The 8,587-nt window shown below is 39.5% G+C and overlaps 1 pseudogene; it reads left to right on the top strand.

Annotated features, from left to right (window-relative positions):
• Positions 1 to 616: 616 nt before the first annotated feature.
• On the top strand, positions 617 to 8,001 carry LOC149748146 (AP-3 complex subunit sigma-1 pseudogene; annotated as a pseudogene).
• The last annotated feature ends 586 nt before the right edge of the window (positions 8,002 to 8,587 follow it).

Raw genomic sequence — 8,587 nt, 5'->3', positions numbered from 1 at the left:
GTAACTAAGAAATTCAAATAGGGGAAAGAATGGCCAGCACAGTCCCCAGGAGAGGCTCTCTAGCCTGCCTCAGCCCCTGGCTCTCAGCATCCGCTGGACCAGCCCTGCTCAGCCCAGGCGAGATAAAGGCGATCCTCATTTTCAGCACCCATGGTGCTGGGCTGCACCCTGCAGGCCTACAAGCCCTGTACTTGCCCATCCTTGAGAAGGAGCCGAGAGTCAGCGACAGAGGCATCAGTGGTTAATGGGTAGGGGGATCTCACACGGTGCTGGAATGACACCCCAACTCTGTGTGGCGGACGGTGGGCAGGACATGGCAGTAGTCTTCGTTCCCGGGGGAAGAGAGAGGTTACCAGTTACAGGGGGAATTGACTTAAGGTTGGCTTACCAGTTACCGGGGAAACTAGCAGAGGGACATACCTCTCATTGCCCCTTTGATAAACTATCAAGGTGTAGATGTTCTGATCTAAGATAAGAACAGTCACTAGCTGGCGCCGGTGCAAGTATGTAGGAAGGTCAGTCATGTGAGTAGGGTGTAGGTGAAGCAGGCGCCGGTGGAGCAGGTGATGTACAGAGAGCGAGAGAACAGCCAGCTTGAGTGGCCTAATCGTACACATGGGAACTTTCCAAGTTCTACCAGCCCTATGGTAAAGATACGCAACAGCAAATCATCAGGAGACTTTCCATTTGGTACCTAAGAGAGATGAAAATGTAATTTCCTAGAAGGAGGATTATTAACTGTAGGATCTAATGACAAACTGACATGTAGACATTATATAACATTATATTTTGTCTTCCATGTGGATTCTTCAGAGAGTGAACTTAGCATTTTAGATCTAATTCAAGTATTTTGGAAACATTAGATAAGTGTTTTTGAAAGTGTCTGTGAACTGGTTTTAATTTTCCATGTAGACAGGAATAGAAATGGTGATGGGAGTAATATTAGAGACCAATATGAATGAGATTATTACGTAAATTGATGCACAAAATAAGCTGAAGATCTCTGAGACTAGCATAGCAGGAGCTCCAAGCTGTACTGTATGTATCAGATGTACAAAAAAAAAAAAGAATCTTCCTGTGATCCAAGAAATGTCAACCATGGTGATATAAGTATAAAAGTGCCAAACCTGCCTTCTTTCAGATAAAAAATTTAAAAGGTTACTCCCAGGTAAAATCCAGAGGGAAAAGTCATCTAAGTTTACCATTCACTTGTTCACCCAAAATAGGGGAGAGTCTTAGCTTTTGCTCTTGGATTGAAGCCAAGGTACTACACACAAGTTGTGCAAAATTAGTATGTGGAGTTCAATGTTGCTTTCCTTGCTCAGTGATTTTAAAGAAATTGAGTAGTTCCTGTATGATTTTTTTTTTTCCTTTTCTAAACTGCATTTCTATGCCCACCAAAGGCATGCTCTAGTATTGACTACTGTAGTATTCAATATTTCAAAAAGTGTGAAACATTTCTTTAACTATCAAAACCCAAAACATTGGCGTTTGAATGGGTATCAAGTGCAGCATTCCTTAAATCTTTCTGCTATTTGTCACAATTGTTATTTAAAGAACCAAATATGTATTGCATGAAGACATTGTACCCTTTTTCCCTTAGTTAAAATAAATGCCAAGGTACCTGGAAAAATAATTCAAGTGAACAATTCAGTAAGTCCATATCTCAGTATGATCTGCATTCCATTAGGTATGACTATGAACGTTTAATCAAAACTTTGCAGTTGTAATTTTATGTTCACATTGTATTTGAATACCTCTTAATATTTTTGAAAGAAATCTTTCAAACACAAGTATATGGCCTGTCCACAGATTTCTCACGCTCTTTTTATTTTGAAAAATTTCAACTATACATGAAAATGGAAAGACTAGTACTGTGAAAACCAGTATACCCTCTACCCAGATTTAACAGCCATGTTTTTGATCTCTCTGCATATAGTTTTTTTTAACTAAACAATTTGCAATTCTTCGTGACACTTTTGCTCCTTCTATTTCTTCCCTTTCCTCCTGAGCTTTTCATTGTCCCTGCTCAGAACCCTTCACCAATTCTGCTTGCTGCTTGCCCCTTGAACCAGGCATTCTAAATGACTCCAGCTCCATCCTTTGTCTTCAATTAAGCACTAAAACATTTTGTCGCTTATTAAAGGAATATCAGGCATCAGTAAGAAGATGGAGAAAATCTGCTTTGTGTGGGAGAACTCAAGAGAATGTTCTGGCCTTTGGGTGTTGACTGAAAAACCATACCCCGAAGCTATTCAGAGGAAGGAATGTAGGTAAAAAGCAAAAATGATTTTGCATGTTAGAGGCTTAGGGAAAAGATTTGATGGCAAATAAGGCAGAATATCATCTTTCTCAATTATAAAGTTGTGGGATGTCATCTATCCATGGTAAAGACCCATCTCCCCCATCTCCACACATAAAGTGGACAATTGCAAACCCCACTAACACAGTATACATGGTAACCCCAAATACACACAGTGCACCTTGATCTCAGGTCTTAGTACTTCACAGGGTTAATCAATCTGTTTCGCTTGAAAGGACTGCATCTAATCCTTTAAGTATTAGGGAATGGATTGCTAATCCATAAACAAAAGAGAAAAGCAAGTCCCTGTGCTACCTGAATGATAGGTAAATCTTCCATTCAGGAGTTCATTGCTATTAAGGAGACAACACCTGTGCTGAGAATGAAGCCTAAACTGAGGTAAAGTGGACCTTGAGATTAGGAGTGAAAAAGAACCAGTACACAGTGCTGATGTGTCAGGTAAAGAACAAGGAAGGAGGCAAGCTGAGTCCTTTAGTAAGTTGTGTGTGTGTGTGTGTGTGTGTGTGTTTAAATAGAATAAGAAAACTGGATGTTTAAATCAACAAAATGCAGAAGATAAATTAGTGTGTAAGATGGGCATTAATAAGCATATATTTTACTATAGGAAAAAAAAGTTTTAAAAAAAGGAACTAGTTTAAAGCAAGATAGTTTCCTTTTTAGTTTTATTTACCAAATATGGTAAAATTGTAGCAGCTATAGATTTAACAGAAGTAAAACAGATGATGTTATTAGGAAGTCACAAATGCACTGGTTTTAGACTTTGTTGACTTTTAAAAATAAAACAGGGACTTCCCTGGTGGTGCAGTGGTTGAGAGTCCACCTGCCAATGCAGGGGACACAGGTTCGAGCCCTGGTCTGGGAGGATCCCGCATGCTGCGGAGCAACTGGGCCCGTGCACCACAACTACTGAGCCTGCGCTCTAGAGCCCGCGAGCCACAACTGCTGGGCCCATGTGCCACGGCTACTGGGGCCTGCACACCTGGAGCTCGTGCTCCGCAACAAGAGAAGCCATGACAATGAGAAGCCCGCGCACCGCAACGAGGGGTAGACCCCGCTTACCGCAACTAGGGAAAGCCCGAGCGCAGCAGCGAGGACCCAACACAGCCAAAAATAAAATTAATTAATTAATTAAAAATAAAATAAAAGAGTTGCCCTTTTTATTTTCCATTCCATATTACATATTAAATATCTAAAGGACCCCAATCAGAATTTTTTAATAATAAAATAACCTTGACGTGACTTTTCTTATGAATTTACTAAAATACTTGAGAGGAGAAAGAATAGTTAAAAAGACATATCCTGTGATTGTAATCTACTTTTAATGTAACTAGAGACTAAATTAATTACTAATTTTTATGCCTGCTTTATTATAAAATGGTAGCCCAGTTGTAAACACCTTACTCTGATTTTATGTCAAAAGACTAGCACAAGTGAAAACAGCAAGTCTAGAGTTTAGTTAATAGTAGTGTATTATACCAATGTTGGTTTCTTATTTTGGCAGCCGCAATACAGTAACATAAAATGTTAACATTGGTGGAAACTGGCTGATAGTAATATGGGAACTCCCTGTAAATAAAAGAGTAAAAAGAGTCTTTGTGACTCTTCTGTAAATATAAAATTATTCTAAAAGAAAAAGGTCATGATTTTCTAAAAAGCCTAGCACGTGATGATATTTATCACAATGCGTGTAAGGATGTAAGGATAATGGCTTGCTCAGTATTATCCAGATGATTACTGTAATCATGAAAATTATACATAAAAAGCTTGTTCATTAATATTTTGGACTTTTCTAAGTAAAATCTATGTTTAAAAATTCAGCTCAGACTATCAGTTCTAAACAAGTAACCTATAAAGCGCAGCCAGACTACGAACAGTTCTCTAATTTGGGGGATATTAGAGTACCCAGAAATAGTCTTTCTTGAGACCAAAATAAGTTGGGTGAGACCATTTGAACAAAAGAAAGTTATTGTCTGCCAGTTTCTCCTGCATTTCTGGTTAATTTGGAAGGAAAAATAAAGAACTGCAAGGAATCAGATGTCCATATATATCTTCTTTTTCCATTTTTTTCTGATATTCAGATATTTCTGAAATCAGGGCAGTTGGTAAGATCTAAAAACCCAGAAGACAGAGCTCTTTTAATAAGTAATTTTGTAGAGCTCATTAAAGATATCACATGCCTTCTTATTAAATAAACTAACTAACTAACTAACCCAAAGAACCTGTGTCCAGTCCCGCCACAGTTCTTGGCATTTAGTCTTAGAGACCAGGCAGCTGGCAGACAGTAGCCCATGGGCCAAATCTGGCCTGTTGTTGTTCTTATTTTTAAAGCCCATGAATTAAGACTGGTTTTTACACTTTTATTTTTTTATTTTATTTTATTTTTGCGGTACGTGGGCCTCTCACCGTTGTGGCCTCTCCCGTTGCGGAGCACAGGCTCCGGACGCGCAGGCTCAGCGGCCATGGCTCACGGGCCCAGCCGCTCCGCGGCATGTGGGATCTTCTCAGACCGGGGCACGAACCCATGTCCCCTGCATCGGCAGGCAGACTCTCAACCACTGCGCCACCAGGGAAGCCCTGGTTTTTACACTTTTAAATAATTGAAGAAAAAAAGACCAAAAGGAGACTATTTCATGACACATGAAATGAAATTCAACTTTTAGCATCTGTAAATAAAGTTTTATTAGAACACACCAATATCTCTAGGGCTGCTTTTCTGTTACAAAGGCAGAGCTGAATAGTTGTGACAGAGATGATAAAATCTAGCATATATACTGGCCCTTTAGAAAAAGAGTTTGTCAATTCTATTATAGACAACTTCCCCCATACACACACACCTCCCTCTTGGTTTTCAGAGCAGTGTTCTCATTTGACTTTCCAGCTAACTGCCACTCTGGGATGTAAGCAGCCATATGACAGGCTTGGTCTGGTGAGGACAGGACAAGGAGTGTGGTTAGCTAGGAGGGGCCTGGCAGACACTAATACAAAGGTAAGGTGTCAAGTACTGGAAGAGCTAATATATGGCTGAAGAGGCTGGGCAGGTCCTGGTGATCTGATAGAAAGGTCCCATTTTAGGAAGTCAGCCGAGGAATGAGGAGACAGGAATAGGAGACATGATGTGAGTGGTCTAGGAAGAGCCTAGGAGGTCAGAGTTTGCAAGAGCTGCATGAACAAGCAGGGTGAAACCAAACCCACATTCTAATCTTGAGACAAAGTTCACTGCCCCATTTTACCCTGCTATCTGGGGTTGGATGGCATTAGGTCCAAAACTACTAATGACATTCAGAAGAAAATCAAGGACGTGAGGGGAACCCTACCTTCTCATTGATTCAACTCCTGTGATGGATGCTGAAGAAAAACCGCTTATCTCTTGACCACTAGACTTTCCTTGATACTGGTCTTCCTCCACTTACAATGGTGTTTCGTCCCGATGAACCCATCGTAAACTGAACATATTGTAAGTCAAAAATGCATTTAATACACCCAACTTACAGAACCTCATAGCTTAGCCTGGCCCACCTTAAACGTGCTCAGACACTTAACATTAGCCTACAGTTGGGCAAAATCATCTAACACAAAGCCTAGTTCATAATAAAGTGTTGGATATCTCATGTTATTTATTGAATACTGTACTGAAAGTGAAAAACAGAATGGTTTACCCTCGTGCTTGAGTGGGTGACTGGGAGCAGTGGCTCGCCGGCCGCTGCCCAGCATCACAAGAAAGTATCATACTGTTTATCACTTGCCCAGGAAAAGATCAAAATTCAAAATTTGAAAGACGGCTTCCACTGAATGCATATCACTTTCACACCATTGTGAAGTTGAAAAATAAGTCAAACCATCATAAGTCAAACCATCGTAAGTTGGAGATGATCTGTATACAGTTCCACAAAGTATTGATTACAAGATATCTTTACTTTTATATCTTTACCTTGGGGCAGAAGCTTGTCCTTCTTTCATGACTAGGCCATATATCTAGTTCCATTATCAAAGTGAAAAGCTATCTTGCCCATCTCCCAATCAAGCAAATCTCCCTCATATGTCACTAGAAGTCCCCAGTGCCTACATTCATCCCAATTCCCATCTGACTATACAGGAAGTATATACTGTAATGAACAATAGTTGGGCGATGAAAAGTGACAAAAAGAGGGAAGTCATTAAGTTGTGCTGATTCAATCATTTAATAGCCAGGAATAAAAATAGATAATTTTTTGATTTGATAAATCAAGTGTAGTGGAATAAGTATGTTTTAAAATGTAAAGATAAATACTAAAAAGAGCAGAAAGAAGGAAGAAGCGGTAATAATTTCATCCGTGCTGATAGTATGGGGTCAATTGGTCCTGTCTAAGGAGTAGAGGATTAAATGTATTACATAAATTTACATTTATAAAGAACCATTATGATAGGAGTTTGGGATTAACATATATACACTACTATATATAAAGTAGTTAACCAACAAGGACCTACTGTATAGAATAGGGAACTATACTCAATATTTTCTAATAACCTATAAGGGAAAAGAATCTGAAAAAAAATATGTATATATGTATGTATCTATATATATATATCTGAATCACTTTGCTGTGCACCTGAAACTAATACAACATTGTAAATCAGCTATACTTCAATAAAAAAATAATTTAAAAAAAAACGTAACTGCTGGGGTAAAAATGCAAATATGTATTTCCTTATAACCCACACTCATACCCACAGAAGAAAATACAGTCTGAGTAATGAAAGATTTAAACAGTAACAAAACAAAACACCACAAACAAACAAAAAACAACCAATCCAGAAAATGTTCTACAAAATGTGATGCAGAGTTAAGACCAAACGTATATGTATATGAGCTTAATTAACTCTGACAGGCACTGTTGCCTACCCAACAGCCATTGCCCTGCCTTTTGCCTGTTTTTTTGTACCCTGCTTTTGTTTGGAGCATGTACCCAGCCCTATGGGATGAGTCATTTTTGGCTAAGCTGGGCATGGGTATTCTGTGTCCTTTTGTCAGCATCCCTTACATCTAAGAGTAGCCAGGAGTTGACTGAAGGAAAATGTACAACCTAAAAGTTTCAAGTTATGTTTTAATCGGGGACCTTACTGAAGACTGTATAGCCCAGGAGACAGCCTCTCAGATAGCTCTGAGGAACTGTTCCAAAGAGGGAAGGGAGGAGCCAGGGTATACAGGACTTTCTGTTGGGAAACGAAAACACCCCCTCGCCCAGGAAAAAAAAAACCCATGTCGTCAAACATCAAAAGATTACTGCTAATCACAAAAAAAATCTCAAGTTAATGATTTTAGTGCCTGTCTGTGTATGGGAAGATGCAAGAGTCTGGACTCATTGAAATTATTCCTTAGATGTGTATCTTAACTATCTAGGGCCAGTATCCTGTTTTTCTCCATCCTGAATTCTCCTCAGGGTGCACCATTGGGGTGACTGCAGTGGCTGATGGCTTGATTACAGGCAACATTCGTTGTTTACTGGAATGGCAGGCAATTTCTTTTTTTTTTTTTTTATACACTGGTATATGACCCGTTTTTATGGCCAATGAGACTTGAGGGGACATCTACTGCAGGGCACCGGAAAATATAGTTTTTTCCCCTGATAAGAGTAGCCCCAGGAGGATAGAACCTTTTACCCTGACGACCCTTTGTTTTCTGCCTTTGAATGTGCCTGTTATGTTAGGAGCTGTGGGAGCCATCTTGTGTTCATGAATCAACAAGAATAAGGGCTGGCAGAGCAGAGGGAAGGAGCCTGAGATCTGATGACTTTGCTGAATGAAGGCCAGCTACCGAGTTGCAGAGTGAGTCATATCTTTCCTTGCAACTTTCATTTCTGTCTTCAGGCCTATAGTACAAGGAGGTCATGATTAATCTTGCTTAGCAAAATATTCCCCTCCAAAGCTTTTAACCATTTGCCTTTGCAGACGTTTAGGTATTTCACTTGCAGCAGAGAAGAGTTGACTTTGTACTAAAAATCTTCCTAGCAGAGAATCTTCCCAGCTTCAGATTACATAAGTGACCTTTAGCTTGTGGCATAGAATTCCAGATCACTGGAAATGGCAATGCAATAATGGAAAATGATTCAGAAGGAGCTTCTTGAGGTCACACACTTGGGTTACATAAACTGCTTCAAACAGCCTTTAATTCTTTATTCTTATACATGCTTAAGCTCCTATTAGTTATTGGGTATTACTACTGCTTGGTATCTTTTACTGATTTCAACAATGACCTCTTTTTAGCTAAATCCATTATTCTTCTCCGGT

The sequence above is a fragment of the Delphinapterus leucas genome, chromosome 10 (assembly GCF_059928025.1).
Source record: "Delphinapterus leucas isolate spDelLeu-1000000601 "Yukka" chromosome 10, BTC_Dleu_Yukka2, whole genome shotgun sequence".
Classification (NCBI taxonomy): domain Eukaryota; kingdom Metazoa; phylum Chordata; class Mammalia; order Artiodactyla; family Monodontidae; genus Delphinapterus; species Delphinapterus leucas.
The sequence above is the reverse complement of the archived record's forward strand: the minus strand, read 5'-3'. Positions and strand labels throughout refer to the sequence as shown.